Genomic DNA, 18839 nt, shown 5'->3' with positions numbered 1-18839 from the left:
CTTAAATTGTGGCTGGCAGTCGCGTTCATGATTGGAATGTGAATAATTGGAGGCAGGTGTAGATTTAATGAATGATGAGTGGGGGCCGCAGTCGCGTTCATGATTGGAATGTGAATAATTGGAGGCAGGGATAGATTTAATGAATGATGAGTGGGGACCACGGCCCCCACTCAATTTTTAAAAATGTTCAGATTTAAGATTTAGATTTATATTTATTTAAATTTGCTCTTATAGAATTTTGAGATTTTGAAAATGGAATAGCCTCCATGGTAAGTTTCAATTTTGTTTTTAATTTTGGGACTTACCAGAACAATAAGGCAAAACAAAAACTTGAATGTTGAACAAACCCAAAACCTCTCTTGCCTCTTTCTCTCATGGTGCTCCAAATTCTCAAATCTCTCTCACCTAACTCTCCTTCCAAGTCTCAGCAGACATTATTTTTTATCAATTTATCAAAAGGTAATGTCCCTAATCCTAAATCTCTAATTTTTTCTATTCAATTGATATTTTGTTGATATATTCTTCCAATAAAATTGAGATTCACTATTGTTCTACTTGTATTATTCACTGAGAATTTTAGATTTGAGTAATAGTTTAGTGTATACTGAAAAATTTCATATAACCATCTTTTTAGAGTTTCTCAGTTTGTATCTGCAAGAAAGAAAATATTTAATTAAAATTGTGATCTTGTTAACTTAATTTTTAAATTTTAATTTAGAAGCTTATACAAGTAAATGATATATTAGGCTTTTGTTTATGAGAACATAAATATATTCATTTGAAGACAGTAGTTTTGAGTTTATTCGGTGGTGGGCTGCTGCAATGTCTTATTTTGAATGAATTCATATTTATTGGAGTGGTGATAATGATCTGAATGCTGACTAGAAAGGTGGAGAAAGGTATAAGATGTTTCAAGGGTGGACCCACTTTCACCTTTTTTTCCTTTGTTTCAAGATTTTCCCTTTTTTTTAGGGTTCTTTGCAGACTTGCAGTCATTGTTTCTCAGTTGTTTCTGCACTCTTTGCTGAAAAAGAAATATTCATTTGAAGATGATCATTTCCATTACTATGCTAAATGTCGTTATTATTATTACTAGCAATATTGCTATCAAGAAATAATTGAATGATATTAAGAGATAATGTTATTCATAAATCAAATTGAATGATTTAGTGATAATATCTTTATGTTAATGAGATGACAATGAATTATGTGACTGTATATTTTATAATTAGATTGTTTGTTGTTGATTATTGTTTATGTTTAGTAGAAAAAACATAGGCATAATTTTTCACAAATTCTTGACATTCTCTAGTTTCTTCCATCTCAATCTCTTGGTTCTATAGAAAATAAAATAAAATAAAATAACCTATCATTTTGTTGTATCAAATAAATTATAAGTTGTAAAATATTATAAGTTACGTGATTTGTGGTTCCTTGATTTTTTTTGTGATTTGTGGTCCCTAGATGTTTGTGGTTTGTGGTGCCTTGATGTTTTTTTTATTGCTTCTCTCATGTTTGTAAGACAATCACATGTTTATTGTTAAACAAAGTATAAACCATTTTCAAATCTTTTTTTCTTGTTGCAGGGAGATCTTCATCTATTCTTGAAAAGAAAATAAGCACCGAAACAATTGACAACTGTGAGAATCACACTTGATATTGCAAGGTTGCTACTTTATTATCTGGACATGCCTTTTTTATTAACAATTTTGTATAGAGAAAAAGGTTGTGCATAACCATTAATAGAATTGTCAAATATCAAGGTCTAATAGTTTTATAGTTAGAAGTATGGCGACAAATTTTTTTGTTAATTAAAGAGATACTAGCCTACAAAGTTCTTGGTCCTCCTCTTAGGCAATTTTAAGGGCTCCGTTTGGTTCACAATTTTGTGTTTTTGAGAAAAGTTTTTTGAAAAAAGTTGAATTGGGTGGGTATTACGATGTAGGATTTACAAATTAGTAAAATACCCCCTATATTTATTTTTTTACAAAACACCCCTTATAATAAAACATTAAAAGTTAACAAAAACACCCCCAATCCACCCTCAAATACGGCAGCCGCACCACCCCGCCGGAGGGTTGCGGAGTCGCCGTAACAAAACATTAAAAAATTTAGGGGTATTTAATTGAATTAACAAATTTAGGGTTTAAAAAATGTTGATAAGTTGAATAATATTGTGATTTTTTGGGTATTTTACTGTTTAACTTTTTTGGGAATACTAAAAGTAGTATCCCAAAATCCAACCAAACGAAGCCAAAGGTTTTTTTGCTTAAAATCTAGTTCTTAGAGTTGCCTTTCAAATACTTTTTTGAAGGTAGCGACAAGCCTCTCAGTTTTATTTAGACAAAGAAAGAATGTTGTCAAACTTCTTATGTATGATTCAAGCCAATATTTTGTCATAACTCAAAACTTGGTACAAGTACAAACAAATACAAACATGATCCAAGGACCACAAAGCACAAAAATGGAAAAAACACTATTGACTTGCATTAAATAAATACATAAGATTTTTTCAAAACCTCAATGCTCTCTTTTTCCTTGTTTTTCTCCTTGAACTCAAGCAAATATGCATTGAAGTTAACCAAAAGATGCAACTAGGGGTGACGGTTCCGGTACCCTGCACTTTTCCGGGAACCGGAACCGAACCGCACAGTACAGGTTCCCAAAAAAAGGACCCGAACCGAACCGCACAGTACAGGTTCTTCAATTCCAGGAACCGGAACCTAAAATGCAGGTTCCGGTTCCTTTCCAGGTACCCTGTAAAAAATCAATTACCCTCCTATTGTTAAAAAATAACAACCACCTTATAAGTTTACAAACACCCCTAACAAATTTTCGTTATTCATTCATTTGTGTCCATGTAACTCATAACCTGTAATCTCAAGCAACGCTTGAATTCAATCAATTCATCACAATTCACAATAAATTCGTCAATCAAAACCAAAATACCAACTTATTCATCACAATTCACATAAAATAACTTCACCAAACCATTTAAAACAACAACATTCTTAATACTAATACTAACTTGCCATTTGCCAGGGGTCTATTTGATAAGTTAATAAATTATTAATGTTTATAAATTTATTAATTTAATGTTATAATTGGTTAATTGGGTATTTTATATATCCAAATATAATTTAGTAAATTTAATATTAGAAACAAGTAATGTTATAATAATAAGTAATCATACTACAATGTAATTGTAATGTTATAATTAATTAAGTGATCATACTACATGTAAATTGTAATGTTTAATTAATTAAGTAATATATTATTTAATTATAATGTAATATAAATTAATTAATTGTTATCATTTAATTAAGTATTATAATATTGTTTATATAGAATGTTATAATTAATTAAATAATCATACCATAAATTTATAATAAATGTTATATTAATAAAATTATAATAATTCGATTAAATAGTTGCAAATTAGTAATTACTATGTTATATATATGTCATAATCATAAGTAATATTTAATTATGTAATGTTTATTAATTATAGATCATAACATTAATAAGTTATAATGTTAATGTTATAATGATTAAGTAATCAACTGCAAATCTATATTTAATAATAATTAATTAAATTTCAAATCATTTAATTAATATACTAATGTTTAAATAGATGTTATAATATAATTAAGTAATCATATTACAAATATAAAGTAATGTTATAATTAATTAAATTTTTAATCGTTTTTAAGTAATGTAATAGTATAGTAAATTACTAATGTTTTAAATTGTTATAAATTCTAACTAATTAAGTAATTATGCATCATTTAACTATATAATGCTATAATTAAGTAAGTGATTATAATATAAATTAATATATAATATTATAATATATTGAGTAATTATTTAACTATAATGAATGCTTAATTAATGTTTATAAGGTAATGTTATAATTAATTAATTTTCTATCTTTATTAAGTATTGTGCTAATGTTTATGTAGTAATTAGTAATTACTAATGTTTAAATATATATCATAACTCATAATCAATTAAGTATATTTAATTTGTAATGTATTATTAATATGATCTACTATAACATTATAATGTAATGTTATAATGAATTAAGTAATCATACTACAAATCTATAATTAATATTATAATTAATTAAATTCAAATCATTTAATTATACTAATGTTTATAATGGAATGTTATAATTGTTAAGTATCATATTACAAATATTAAAGTAATGTTTAATAATTAAATTTTTAATCGTTTAATAAGTAATGTAATAGTATAGTAAATTACAATGTTATAATGTAATGTTATAAATTCATACTAATTAAGTATATGCAATCATTTAACTATATAATGCTATAATGTAAGTGATTTAATATAATGTAATATAATAATATATAATTTAATGAGTAATTATTTAACTATATGTAATGCTTAATTAATGTTTTATAAGGTAATGTTTATTAATTAAATTTCTTATCATTTAATTAAGTTTGTGCTAATGTTTATGTAAATTTATACTAATGTTTAAAATATATATCATAACTCATAACAATTAAGTAATATTTAATTATGTAATGTTATATTAATATATGATCATACTATACATTATAATGATGTTATAATAATTAAGTATCATACTACAAATCTTATAATTAAATTATAATTAATTAAATTTTAAATCATTTATTAATATACTAAGGTTTATAATGGAATGTTATAATTGATTAAGTAATCATAACAAATTATTAATGTAATGTTATAATTCATAACTAATTAAGTAATTATGTAATCATTTAACTATATAATGCTATAATTAAGTAGTGATCATAATATAATGTAATATAATAATATTATATTTAATTGATTAATTATTTAACTATAATGTAATGCTTTTAATGTTTATAGATATGTTATAATTATTAAATTTCTTATCATTAATTAAGTATTGTGCTAATGTTATGTAGTAAATTAGTAATTACTAATGTTTAAAATATATATCATAACTCATAATCAATTAAGTAATTATTTATTATGTAATGTTATATTAATAATATGATCATACTTAACAGTATAATTATTATATGAAATTAAGTAATCATACTACAAATCTATAATTTAATATTATAATTAATTAAATTTCAAATCATTTAATTATATACTAATGTTATAATGGAATGTTATAATTGATTAAGTATCATATACAAATATATAAAGTAATGTTATAATTAATTAAATTTTTAATCGTTTAATTAAGTAATGTATAGTATAGTAAATTACTAATGTTTATAATATAATGTTATAAATTCATAACTAATTAAGTAATTATGTAATCATTTAACTGTATAATGCTATAATTAAGTAAGTACATAATATAATGTATATTAATATTATAATTTAATTGAGTAATTATTTACTATAATGTAATGCTTAATTAATGTTTATAATGAAATGTTTATAAGATAATGTTATATAATTGATTTCTACATTCAATTAAGTATTGTGCTAATGTTATTAGAATTAGTAATTACTAATGTTTAAATATAAATCATAACTCATATTAATTAAGTAATTATTTAATTTGTATGTTATATAATTATATGATCATACATAATATTTATAATGTAATGTTATAATGAATTAAATAATCATCATAAATCTATAATTTAATATTATAATAATAATTTCAAATCATTTGATTAATATACTAATGTTTATAATAGATGTTATAATTGATTAAGTAATTATATTATAAATAATAAGGTAGGTTATAATTATTAAATTTTTAATCGTTTAATTAGAATATAATAATATATAATAGTAAATTACTAATGTTTTTAATGTAATGTTTAAATTCATACTAATTATGTAATTATATAACATTTAACTTGTAATGCTATAATTAGTAAGTGTCATAATATATAATGTAATATAATAATATTATAATTATTGCGTAATTATTTAACTATAATGTAATGTTTAATTATGTTTATAATGAATGTTTATAGGTAATGTTTAATTAATTAAATTTCTTATCATTTAATTAAGATTGTGTTAATTTTTTGTAGCAAATTAGTAATTACTAATGTTTAAACATAATATCATAACTCATAATCATTAGTAATATTAATTATGTATGTTAAATATAATTATATATCATACTATAATGTATTGTTATAGTGAATTAACTATTAAATAATCATACTAATTTTAATGTAATATTATAATTAATTAATTTTTTAATCATTTAATTAATTTTGTACTAATGTTTATAATAAAGTCAATTAATTAAGTAGTATTCATTAATGTAATGCTATAATTAATTATACTATAAATCAATTAAGTAATGTTATAAAATTATAATTAATTAAGTAATCATTTAACTATAATGTAATGTTATAATTGTTAAGTATGATATTTAACTAGTAATTAAATTTATTAATGTTTATCAATTTATCAATATATTAATTAATTACTAATTTATTATATATCTTAGAACTTGATAATTGAAGTAAATAACTAATAATTATTACTCAATCAATATAATATTTTATTCAAAATAATTCTTTAATAACATTAAAAATGTAAAAACACTTTAATTGGATCATAATTCCAATTATTCACTTAATTGATCAAACTTTAATATTAATGTATTATAATTATTAAAGCTTTTAATATGGTGTAATTTATGTAATAGTATAATTGTATTCGTATATTTATTTAATTAGGTTTTCTAAAAATTAACTTTTTCTATTTTAAATTTTTTTATATGTAAAATAGAAACTCCCCCATTATTTACATTTCACAAATATTTCATTATAGTCCAGGTTCCAAATAGGTTCTAAATAGGTTCCAAAAACAGGTTCCAATATAGGTTCCAAAACAGTTCCAAACGGTTCCAAACAGGTTCCAAAACAGGTTCCAAACAGGTTCCAAAACAGGTTCCAAACAGGTTCCAAACAGTTCCAACGGTTCCAACGGGTACCCTTTTTACGGTTCCGGTTCCGGTTCCGGTTCCTCCGGGGTAAGAACCGAACGGAACCGCACAGTAGCGGTTCCAAAAAATTGGAACCGGAACCTACCCGCACAGTGCAGGTTCTGGTAGGTTCCGGTTCCGGTTCCGGTTCTTACCCCCTTTCTGGTTCTACCCGCTACCCTGCTCACCCCTAATGCACAATGATAACAGGTTTAGGTTACAAAAACTTATTATCACATGAACAACAAAAACTTACTAAAACTTATTATCACATAAACCACATATTCTTTCTAAAACTTATTACAAAAACTTCTTATCAACATAAAAAAAAAAATAATAATAATAAATAAAAAAATAAATAAAAAAAATTATTACAAAAACTTAAAAGATGCATATTTAAGATTTCTAATCAAGCACAATGAGAAAAGGGCAAAAAAATATTAGTTCTTTGATAACAAGTTTGTAAGTTATTTTGTCAAATTATGAACTCAATGTGAGAACACTGATCTCTGAGGTCATGACTCTATTTTACCTCTGCACAATCACTTTGTTTAATTTCCAGTGTGAGGACACTCTGTCAAGGTAACCACTTTCAATCAAGTTATTTTTATGTTATATCATATGAGCACGTCAAAAGTCTAAGTGTCCACAAAGCATCTAATAGATATTTTGGTTAAACACGTATTGTATTTCAATATTCACATGAGTTGTCATTATTCTCTTTATGAGATATTTGTTGTAGTCCATAACACTTGTCAATTTATTACTTAATGAGTTGGAACGTTTGGTTAGTGGTCCTAAGAGAAGTGGAATAAACTTTTCATAAAGTTGAAACCATAAAGTTTCTTATTGACCACCTGCCCATTTGCATTGGCTGAATATTTTCTATGTAAACACTTTTCCAATGCAATTTGTTTCTAAGCCTAATATTATCCTTGAAAGTACTTTGAATATTTCTAAAGTTTTCTTTTGTTTTTATTAGGTTTTTATGCTTAGGTAAGCTTACAAATACCTTCTTCAAGTTCTTAGAATTTGTCTCGACTATTTTAAGCCTCGGCCTATATGTTAAGTTTGTGGAAAAGGGGGACATTCTGCCATTCAGTGCTATCATAGATTTGATCATGATTTTCAAGGCATCATGAATCACAATCAAAACTTTGCTGGTCTTGGTTCACCACAGAGTCAATTTCAAAGTCAACCAAATGAGTTTGCTCAAGCTCTAATGGCAACAAATGTGTTTTCTGGACAATCAATGCAAGAATATGGTCCTACGGTTTTTAATCAAGGCTATTCTGGTGCTACTGGAGCTAGCCTACCTTAGCAATCTGTGATGTATCAACAGCCTGTACCACATCAGCATATATATCAACAACTTGTACCACATCAACAATCTATGAATTATTAGTCTGGATCTCCTGCAAACAACACTTTCAAATCTGTCTCTCTAGTTCAAGGCAGTGGTTACTTAGGTTCACCTTTTAAGGTACCAATTGCCACACCACAAGTGCTAATTGACCAAACTTGGTATGTGGACTCAGATGCAACTAACCATATGATTGTTGAACCAAGTAATTTAGTCGTGAAAAACAATTATCATGGAGGCTCACAGATCCAAGTTGGCAATGGTCAAACAGTTTCTATCACACACATAGGTGAAACTACTTTTCTATCCTCTTTTGATTTTTGTCGAATATTACATCTTAAGAGAATGTTATGTGTGCCTTATATAGCCAAGAATTTGTTAAACATTTCACAAATAAGTAAAGATAACCCTGGTGGTTCAATAAATCATAATAGTCAAAACCATTGTAGTAGTCGTGTTGCTTCAAATGTTAAGCTTAGTAGAACAAAGCTGTGGCATGTTAGACTAGGACACCCACAGGAGAAAACACTGAAATATGTAATGAACAAAGTACATGTTTGTGGAACTTTGGAAATAAAATGCCATTTTGCGAAGCATGTTAGTTTGGAAAACTAAAGCAAGCTTCTTTTCCTGTGTCACATTCCAAGACTACAGGCCCTCTTGAGTTGGTTTACTATGATTTATGGGACCCTGCACTAGTGTACTCATCCAAAGGATAAAAGTATTATGTGTTGTTTGTGGATGATTATAATAGATTTGTGTGGATTTATCCTTTAAAATTGAAGTTTGAAGCCTTTACTGCCTTTTCTCATTTTCATTGTCTTGTTGAAAGGTGGCTAGATGGAAAATTAAAATGTCTTCAAACAGATTGGGAAGGAGAGTTTAGGTCCTTTTCAAGCTATATACAGACTCATGGAATTACATTTAGGCATTCTTGTCCTTACGTTCATCAACAAAATGGAAGAGTGGAAAAAAAGCATAGAATCATAACTAAATTTGGCCTAACACTCGTGGCTCATGCTTCCATGCTATTGTGCTTTTGGTGGCAAGCTACTACATCCAGGTTCCAATATGTTGGCGATATATAAATTTTGAGTGCACTGCAAATTGAATTCGTAAAAGTTCAATCTTTCTAAATACGAACACGACTTTATTAAAAGTTGAAAGTAATGTTATTCTACTCACTTCTGTGACATTTTGAAGATACAGTTTACATAAACCATTACTTGGATCTACATTTACATACTCGCCCTTGCAATATGTTTTGGCTGACTGAAAACAATAAAATAAAAGCATTGTTGGATAACAGAATTTATCTAAGACCCTTGAATTAATGCAATTGTGTGTTCATGTTGATATGTGATAATCATTTGCAGTATGTTTTAACATTAATTTGTGACATAAATTTATGATCGTTACTTTATAATAACTCAATGGCTTGAAAATTACTTTGTTGGTATTAAAAATAACTAATACTTTAATTTCTTATCCAAGTCTATTAGATTACATTGAATTAAAGACTAAGAATTAGTGGCTCAAATTTTTGTATAATAACTTAAGCCATATATGTAATTTTAGTCCTTCTACGCGTATAAAGAGTTTTTTTAATGAATTGTCATATGAGTCATGATAATTATGTGTCTAGCCCAGTGGCCCTGATACATAATTTTTATTAAAAAAAATTGCTGAGATAATTTATGATACTAAATAACTGTGTTGATATAAAAGAAATATATATGTTTGAAGGATTCTCACCTCGTAGATTTCATGGGTGATAAGGGCCTTTAGGTAAGCGAACTGAATTCTTGAATTTTTGTCTTTGTTTTCATCCGTAACTGGGTTCCCAAGCACATACTCCTGTGATAATATTTATAAGTTGATAAAACTGAAGAAATCTAGGCACTGAAATTTGCTACATGTAAATGGATCATTAATTTATTTAATTGATTTTATGTACTTTGAGATTCATTATCGGCTCGATCCTGGCATCAATACCCATCAAAAGAACAAAAAAAATTAAAAAGAGACAGATAGAGACTTGCTGAGAATAATAGTTGAAAACAAATATAGATTTTCTATATAAATCATTAATCTATCAATTCATAGCAATGCTTAATATTATGTGATTGGTTGATTTATATATGTGGATAATGACTTGTTCAACTAGTTCAGTCTCTTTGGAATTACGGCTATACAGAGGTCTAGATCGAATTCATTTACGTTTTATAACTAATTAAAAATAAACTATTCTATAAAATTAAATTTAGCTAGAATTAAAAAACCAAATAGGAATTTTTTACTTGATACAAATATTTTTATCTTTTGATTTGTAAATGTGAATTCATTTGTAGTTAATGTACTCTTTATTAAAAATAAAAAGTTTGAAAAGAGAATTATTATCAACTATTAATATTCTAACCATTGAAAGATGTTTCGCATAAAGGAGTTTCAAATATTAAAATCTGATTCGATTTTTTAATCATAAAGCTATTTTGATATGCGATTATTCATTTGATAAAACAAATTGAACTCACCTTTCACAGAAAAGAATAGGTTTGAGCTGCTGAAATTGTATCAGTCATGTTGAATCCTTGCCAACTTTTGGCATATGAGAATCCAGAGCCAACCATAACTTTACTAAGTGTACATCTGAAACACCTTATATTTCAACACAATCTAACACCCGTTAAGTTAAGCATGATGACTCACTCGCAATATTTAAGGACAATCGGAGTGCTACAGGCTTGAAATGGGTTCAATTTCGATTCTGGTTCAATTTCGATGAGAGTATATTACCATGACTTAGTCTCGCTCACAAAATTTTCACACAATGAGAGTGCTGCAAGCTTGAAAACGACCATGTCAAAAGTCCCTTACCTGGAAAATCGTTATTTTCGACCATCATCTAATTTCAAAGTTATTATTCAACATTGAAGTAGCCTTTGTTTCTAGCTTTCTCACGAAATTTGAGTTCAATCAAAGTGTTAAAAGCTTGAAAACAGGCATCCGTCAATTCCCTACATTAAACAATCGTTATTTTCATCATCATCATCTATCTTCGAACTTTTTAGCAAATTCGAAGGATAATTGGACAAAGCTTGAAAATGGGTGTACCGAAAATTGCCTGCACTGAAGAACGACATTTGATTTCAAAGAGATTATTCTACCAAGAAGTAGCCTCTATTTCTAGCTAGCACATCAAATTTAATGGCCATCAGAGTGCTGTAAGGTTTATAGTGAACGTTTCAAAAATACAAGCAAAAACAAAGAAGTGAATCTTCAACTATAATTATTTTCTAAAATACTCTTGTTCATATTGTTTCTCACAGATAATACATAAAACTACTTTTCATACAATAAATAAAGTCAACACAAATGATAAATGGTCCATACATAAGGGCTAAAAATTAGAACAAAAAACAATTCACTAATTATCAATACGGGATGGATACAAATTCAACTGTTGTCATTTTTAAAACATATCATATCATGCCCTTTTGGCTAAGTTAAAAGATCACTCGCTCTCGTCGATAAATCTGACAACACCATTTTCGTAAGTAACCCACCTACATCCATCAAATCCACCATAAGCCGTGGCAGCACTACCACAAAAACTAGCAGTAGTACCTTCATAACCACCTAAAGCTATAAAATTACCACCAAGAGGTCTACAAGCCTTCACACATACACGACGGCCATGAAGATCCTGTAACAATAATAAATTTTGAAGAAAATTACAAAAATGCACTTGAAACCAAAAGATATTTCTTGTGATGGTTAAATCAGAGGGTGCAATAAACCATTAATAAATAAATAAAATCTAGAAAATCTAGAAAATGGCATGCGTGTTATGAAACAAAAATATTGTAGCTCTAGCAATTAATAGTTAGGTCAGCTATTAAGAATGACCTTGATATGGTAGAAGCATGTGCATGAACAAAACACTATTAGCCCTAGCAATAGAATGTTAGATCAGCTTTTACAACAATAAAAATCCATATATAACCATTTGATATTTCAAAAATCTATTATATTTAAACGGTCAAAGTCCATCTCCTAGGTACTTAAAATTCTAAGTACACAATAATTGATCAAAATCCAAGCAATTAAAAAACAAATCCTACGTCCTCCTTGCAAAGGGCAGTAGAAATGATCAGGTAACATAGTAGATTTTGTTAACTACAATACATTGCCCTTATCCCTAATAAATGTATCCAATGACATTCATGAAAGCACAGCAAACTGCTTACACTACTGCTTAAACTATGGCAATCACCAAAATAATAGTTATTCTAGTCCTAAAATCACAAACCATTAAAATGTCTGGTTGAATTCAATTATCACAATACAAATGGAAGCTACATCATCCCAATACGAGCAATTAGAAATTAATTACATCTCCCAACATAGAAAAAAGAAACAAGTAATGTCACCTGTCCATCCAAGGCCTGGATGGCACTAGAGGCCTCCTTTTTAGATCTGTATGTAACAAAATGCTCTGGATCTACCAGTCTCGTGATGCAAAGTCCCTCTAGCTGAAATGAGAAAAAGCTATGAACTTCAATTGCATGGTTCAAAAATTTCCCTCCCTCCTTCCATCCGATAAATTCTCAAGTTAGTGTTAGGAACAGTTTAATTATACCCACAACATAAGTATATAACATCGGCTAAGTACTCATCTTCAGTAACATGACTATATTTACTGAATGCTTCTCTTACACTTTGGTCATCACAGCTATATGAAAGTCCTGCAACAAAAAACAAGTTGAAAATTCTCAATTGAAAAACCACCAAAAGAAAAAAGAACCACGGTATAACGGCTCAAAATAGCTGGACACACCTCCAACAAAAAGTTTTGAAGATGACATGCATCGTATTGCTCGGTAGATGGAGGGTTTTGATGCAGATATTTCACCGGTAATCTGCCTGCTAGCTGTCTGCCTAAGTATAATCCCAAACTTACCGAAGAAGGCCATTATAATAACCTAAAAAAACATACAAACACAAAAATCTAAAAGAAAAAAAAGTAAGCTCCCTTGGTTTCCATCACGATTTTATTTCCAGTCTCCCAACTTTCTCGGCAACCGAACACAAAAATCTAAAAGAAAAACACTAAAACCCCAACATAAACACCATTAAAAAATAAATAAATAAATAATACCCTAATAAATTGCGAATTGAACAACTCTACGCCTTTTTAATAAAGAGAGAGAAACGGAAACAAAAACAATGATAATTGAAGAAAAAGAATGATTGGAAGCCAAACCGAAGGAAAATTTAAGGGGGTTGTAAGGTTGAAAGACAAAAGAGTCTTGAATTTAAGTTATACTGAGTGGCCATCCAATTAACTTACTAGAGGAGAAAACCAATTACCTTACTAGAAAGGAAAATTAGAGCTCCATTTGGTTCACTTTTTTACATTTTTTAGAAAAGTTTTTTTGAAAAAAGTTAAAAAAATTGAATTGGACGGGTATTACGATGTAGGATTTGAAAATTAATAAAAATACCCCCTATGTTTGTTTATTTACAAAACACCCCATATAATAAAACATTAAAAGTTGACAAAAACACCCCCAATCCACCCATCAAATATGGATAGCCGACCACCACCACCGGAGGGTGGCCGGAGTCATCGTATCGACGCATGACCGACTGGATCTTGCTGGTCGTGCGTCGATATGGCATTTTCCTGCTAGATCCACGGTGGATCTGGCCGGCAAAGGCCAGATCTAAGGTTAGATCTGGCCATTGATGACCAGATCTGACCACATTTACTCGTCAACAACGGCCAAAGATACGGCCGTCGTTGATGGTCAATGACGACCATATGTTGGTCGTTGTTGATGACTAGTTACGACCATATCTTTGGCCTTAGATCTGGCCTTTTTCGGCCAAAGCTACCGTGGATCTAGTCGAAAAGGCTAGATCGGCACACTACCAGCCAGATTCAGCTGGTAGTGTGCCATACTAGATTCCGGCCATCTTCCGGCAATGGTGGTCGGAATCTGGTAAATGTGGGTTATTGGGGTGTTTTTGTAATTTCAAAAAAAATATTTAGGGGTATTTAATTAAATTAACAAATTTATGGGGTTTAAAAAAAGTTGAATAATATTGAATAATATCGTGAGTTTTTGCAATTTTACTGTTTAACTTTATAGGGAATACTAATAGTAGTATTCCCAAATGTGAGCCAAACGAAGCCAAAGGGTTTTGAGAAACCAATTACCTCACTAGAAAGGAAAATTAGTGTTTTGGGATACAAACAGATGGACAAAAAATATATGCAAGAGTGAATACGATGAATTTAACCTTTTTGATTTCATTCTTCCATTCACTTGAATTACCCCTTTTAAAATTGATTAGTAAATTAATTATAGACAAAATTACCCTTATTCTAATTATCACACAAACGCAAGCAGACCAGTCACCACAAACATCAATCTACCTTCAATTGAAGAAAAAAATAAAAATGACAGATTTCTTCTTCCCTTCTCGATCAGCTTGACTTCAAACATTACTATCAAACTAACAAAATAATAATAATAATAATAAACAGTTTACAGCCTACAAAGTGCAAAGTCAACCTTTGTTCCTAGAGCACAATGTGAATTCGGCGGTTCAAGGTAATCCAACACAACAAACACAGTTTATACCATTTCCGGAGATCTGGCCGGAAGGTTAAAGCAAATACACTTGTCTAATACTTTGCCGATAGAGATTTGGTTTGACAAAATATTTATTTTTTTTCAAAAAGGAAAAGAATCCCTTCATTCCGAAATTAACAAGAATATATTAAGAATTGTCAAATCAATATATTACTTACCAATAGCTTAAAGAATTTGATAATAATATAATAAATTTTAATAGTAAGTAATAAACATAATTGCTTTATTTAAGGAAGCATTTCTATGAATATTTTCTTCAACATAATATTTATGCCTTAATTAATATGAAATTAGAATATCGGAAAGGATTTTTTATATCATTAATAAAATAGAATATATTATTATATGTAATAATTGAGATTCCTAATAGGAAGATATACAAGGATCCAAATTTCATAAATGGAATTTACTATAATAATCTCCATTGGATTTTAATAAACCACAGAATATTATTACATATAATAATATTTTAATAAACCTAAAAATCCCCAAATATGGGATAGCATTGTTTGGGCGTACTTGCATCGGTCTTTTACTACTACTTTGGTTGGGCATGCATAAAATTATGCTAAAATGCACGAGAAAATTTATAATTTAGGTGGGTGTCCATTGTCTAGTACTTAATTGTCATTAATTTTTTATCACTACAATAAAATTATTACTAAGTATTATCTAATTGTCAAGGCACGCCTTATCACGTATGATAAACCTTTTTCACTAACTTTCTATCACAAACATGACGTGACAACTTGTAATTGGTTAGTTTGCAACGGTTCCTGCTTATCTAACAATGGGTGCCTGACCAAATACGAGCTACCACATCACGTTTGTGAGAGAAAGTTAATGAAAAGAGTTTATCAGCATATCTTTGTTGTTAAACTAAATTAATTATTTAATATTTATATTTATCTTATAATTTTAATTAAAAAAATTCTTTTAAACTATTTGGTTACATATAAAAAATACTTATAAGATTTAAACTAAGCTATTTTATGTCAATAATTTCTTTTGTAAACTCTTTGACTTTATATTTTATACTATTAAAGTATTTTTTATATATTTTAATTGTAGAATCCTATTTTCATTTTCCTAATCCAACTAATATATTTTACGTAAAAACTCTATTTTAATAAACTTTACTTCAATAGCTCTACTTCTATAAAAGAGAAACTTCAATTTTTTTTTTGGTGTGAGTTTTTTCAAATATATGTGTTTTTTCAAATTTAAAAAACGCAAAGAAAAAAGTGATCGTAAACTATTTTTGGAAACTATATCTGGACAATAGAAAAGAAAACTTTACCTTTAAAATAATATGATACACATTTATGTTACATAAAACTATTCATTATTTTTTATTTTATCAACCGTGTTTTTTAAGTTAATCTTTTTTTATAAAAGGAAAAGAGTTAATGCCTTTTTTCCCACCCAAGTAATGGTTTAATGATCTTCCACCCAAGTAATAGTTTAATGATATTTCTCACTCAAGACGTTTAAAATACCACTTTATTATCCAAATTCATATTTTGACGGCAAACAGAAAGCCAAATCTGTTCAAGCTGTTGGGGCTCTTGAAGAGGGCAGGACGATGAGTCTTTCGGTGATAGAATGTTGGATTTTGATGGTTAGAATTGATCGAAATTTGACTTAAGAAGGGCGACTGTGAAAACCCTAATCGCTTGATTGCTGACGATTGATGATGTCAGCAGGAATAAGATTTAAGGGGTTTTGGTGAGTGATGATTGAGGAAGAGAATGATAGTAGTATGGAGTCGCAACGATGTCAGAATCAGAAATGAAATATAAATTTGGATAGTAAAATGGTATTTTAAAAGTCTACAGGTGAGAAAGCATTATTAAACCATTATTTGGGTGGGAAAAAGTCCTCCACTCAAAAGAAAAAAATAGTTTTAAAGGTGGGATCCATTATATGCTGCGATAATTAGTATTTCTTTTTCATTTTTTATATTAAAATATATCCTACACTTTATTTCAAATAAATATTTCTCCATATGTTGTCTAAATTTAAAAAAAAAAAAAGTTACATTAAGCTGTTGCCATCTTTAAAGCATATGATTTCATGCCTTTTTGGAAAGGATCCTCGTCAAAGTATACGACATCACCACTTCTTGACGTAACCCAACTGTATCCAATAAATCCAACCATCAGTGCTACCACCACCAGCAGAAACATTGAAACCATCACTGCTAGAACTTCCAGTATTTCCATTGTCAAAACTGTTTCCATCTGGAAAGTTTCCGAACCCAGTATTTCCATCTTGTACACTTTCAACATCACCACCACCACCAACACCATATCCAGTTTTTCCACCACCAAAACTACTGGGGTAATTTCCTCCACTTCCATAGTTGTCTCCACCTCCATAACCACCTGCACCTCCAAACCACCACTACGAGCTCTATCAACCGCATAATTCACTCTCAAACGACAGCCATGAAGATCCTGTAACAATAATAATTTTGAAACAAACTACAAAAGTGCACTTGAAACCGAATCATATGTTTTGTTATGGTTAAATAGGGGGAGCAATAAACCATTAATAAATAAATAAATAAAATGTAGAAAATGGCATATTATGAAACAAAATATTATAGCTCTAGCAACTGATAGTTAGGTCAGCTATTAAGAATGATCTTGATATGGTAGAAGCACAGGAACAAAAGAATATTAGCTCTAGTTCCTTTGATGCAATTATGGAACTCTTGAAATAAGAGTTGCTGGTAGTCGATGACGATAATTTTGCAATTGCTCCCACCAAGAATACGCTCCCCCTTTCAGCTTGTAGGCTACAATCTTGACTTGCTTTTCTTTCGCTATTCTGCTATGTCGAAAAATCTTTCAGCCTCATAAAGCCAATCAAGAAAGGCTTCTATATCCAGGTTTCCAGAAAAAAGTTGAAATATCAACTTTTAGTTTGTACTCCTGAACTTGCCTATTATGCCTCCTCATGTTTCCGCCATTTTGCCCAGCATTTCTGTATAACATAGGNTATAAAAGAGAAACTTCAATTTTTTTTTTGATGTGAGTTTTTTAAAATATATGTGTTTTTTCAAATTTAAAAAACGCAAAGAAAAATGTGATCGTAAACTATTTTTGGAAACTATATCTGGACAGTAGAAAAAGAAAACTTTACCTTTAAAATAATATGATACACATTTATGTTAGATAAAACTATTCATTATTTTTTATTTTATCAACCGTGTATTTTAAGTTAATCTTTTTTTATAAAAGGAAAAGAGTTAATGCCTTTTTTCCCACCCAAATAATGGTTTAATGATCTTTCTCACTCAAGACTTTTAAAATACCACTTTATTATTCAAATTCATATTTTGACGGCAAACAAAAAGTCAAATCGGTTCAGGCTATTGGGGCTCTTGAAGAGGGCAGGACGATGAGTCTTTTGGTGATAGAATATTGGATTTTGGTGGTTGGAATTGATCGAAATTTGACTTAAGAGGGGCGACTGTGAAAACTCTAATCGCTCGATTGCTGACGATTGATGATGTCAGCGGGAATCAGATTTTATGGGTTTTGGTGAGTGATGATTGAAGAAGAGAATGGTAGTGGTATTGAGTCGCAACGATGTCAGAATCAGAAACGGAATATAAATTTGTATAGTAGAATGGTATTTTAAAAGTCTACAGTTGAGAAAGCTCATTAAACCATTATTTGGGTGGGAAAAGGTCCTTCACTCAAAAGAAAAAAAGTAGTTTTAAAGGTGGGATCCATTATATGCTGCGATAATTAGTATTTCTTTTTCATTTTTTATATTAAAATATATCCTACACTTTATTTAAAATAAATATTTCTCCATATAAAAAATAAAAATAAAAAAGTTACAC

The 18839-nt window shown here is 28.8% G+C and overlaps 1 pseudogene; it reads right to left on the bottom strand.

Moving 5' to 3' along the window:
- The window catches only part of LOC116109751, a 72768-nt pseudogene extending 59477 nt beyond the window's left edge, over positions 1-13291 (bottom strand).
- Between the last annotated feature and the right edge of the window lie 5548 nt (positions 13292-18839).

Source organism: Pistacia vera, unplaced genomic scaffold (genome assembly GCF_008641045.1).
Source record: "Pistacia vera cultivar Batoury unplaced genomic scaffold, PisVer_v2 Contig59, whole genome shotgun sequence".
NCBI classification, from domain to species: Eukaryota; Viridiplantae; Streptophyta; class Magnoliopsida; order Sapindales; family Anacardiaceae; genus Pistacia; species Pistacia vera.
The sequence above is the reverse complement of the archived record's forward strand: the minus strand, read 5'-3'. Positions and strand labels throughout refer to the sequence as shown.